Source organism: Lepidothrix coronata, unplaced genomic scaffold (genome assembly GCF_001604755.1).
Source record: "Lepidothrix coronata isolate B3197 unplaced genomic scaffold, Lepidothrix_coronata-1.0 Scaffold37, whole genome shotgun sequence".
NCBI lineage: Eukaryota > Metazoa > Chordata > Aves > Passeriformes > Pipridae > Lepidothrix > Lepidothrix coronata.
Genome location: NW_016690217.1, coordinates 8,340,971 through 8,342,576, shown reverse-complemented (window position 1 = coordinate 8,342,576; position 1,606 = coordinate 8,340,971).

The following is a 1,606-nucleotide window of genomic DNA, read 5'->3' as shown; positions in this document are numbered from 1 at the left end:
TTTTATTTAACAGTAAATGTGAGGTAGAGAGACTGACAGAAAGACAAAGAAAAATGAGGCGGAGGGAGAAAGAGAGAGACAGAGAAACAGAATCCGTAGGAAGAGTTTGTTGCACCTAGATCCAGCTGGCATCCCGTTGGTCATCTTCTTTTGGTCTGGTTGGTGGTAGGGCTCCCATGAAACGTAGAGTTCAATGGGTGAATATTTGTTCAGGTGCACTTCCACTGCAGGGCGGGGGGGGGGGGGGAGTTTTAAACTGTTTTTTACAACACTGTGTATCTGTTGCAACACTGTGGATCACATACAGTCATCTAGTTGAAGGCCTCAGAAATGAGTCTGTGGGCTTTGCTCTCCCTCTCCTGAACTCAGCCAGAGCTGTTTTTCAGCACAGCTACTGAGGTGGCTTTCCTTTGGATACATTCTTCTCCCCCACCTTGTTTACTTCTCCTTAGACCTGAGATAACTGGACAACAGTGTCACATTTATCTTTCTCAATTTCCCGTCAGGTGGCTTAACTTACTTTCCAAACTTCCAGGAACTGACAGAGGAATATTCGAGGGGGAGTTAGGTGGTTGCAGATGAGCAGTTGCTTCACATAGCGGGCAAAGTCCTTCGATGATCTTTAACAACGTTTGGGCCATTAAGCATTAACATCTCAGTCTCTCACACCACCCCATCACTCAAACGTTCAGTAATTTCTCTTTTGCTGCTCACTCCAAATGTTTGATGATGGTGATTTTCATATAACAGACAGAAAGAGAAAAGAGAGAAGAAAGAGAAAGAGGAGAGACAACATGAATCGTTGTCCCAAACAATGTGTTTACCAAAGCAGAAAGTAAAATCAGGAGAATAATCACAGGATGTAATTAGATTGTAACAACTGATGGGATATAATAGTTAAAATCACACCTCTTAATATTAACAAAGTTACAAACAAAAATTCAGGATTTAAAGGACAGAAACAGCTGAAGCAGTAACATAAGTAATCATACAGCGTACAATAGCTATCCCAATCCTTAAAAATGCAAGCGCAGTTGACTTTACTGTTGGTGGCGTCATAAGTGAAATTATTATCCATTTTAAACGTAGTTTCTTTTTTTTTTTGAATTTCAGTGAGCAAATTGCCTTCATCGCATTCTTTTAGAATTGCTGCCACAGTAAACGGCAGCCACAACTGAGAAGCATGTGTGGTGCAGAATGTACTACACTTACCATATTGATCAGTATAAATAAAAGAAGTGAGGTGAAGTTAAAATACCCTCTGAGGACACATGATAGGAAACCTGACAGTGCATTAGACATGTTCAGGTGTGAATACAAGTCTCTGATTTACATTAGAATGTTTAATCTTTGATAACAGATTTGGTTCCAAAAATGGTTACAGGTAGACTTGCTTGAAAGTTTGTAAAAGGCTTTCTTGTATTTTATCCATAGCCCATTTACAGTCCTTCTGGTCTAGGAAAGGGGACTCAGCCATTTCCCATGTAATATTTCCTTTTGGTTTGTTAAGATTATTTAGTTCACTCATTAATATCTCTGAAAAATTTAATAAAATTATAATAAATCAAAAGTCTTCTGAGGCAGAGCTGGGAAGGTTAATACATAC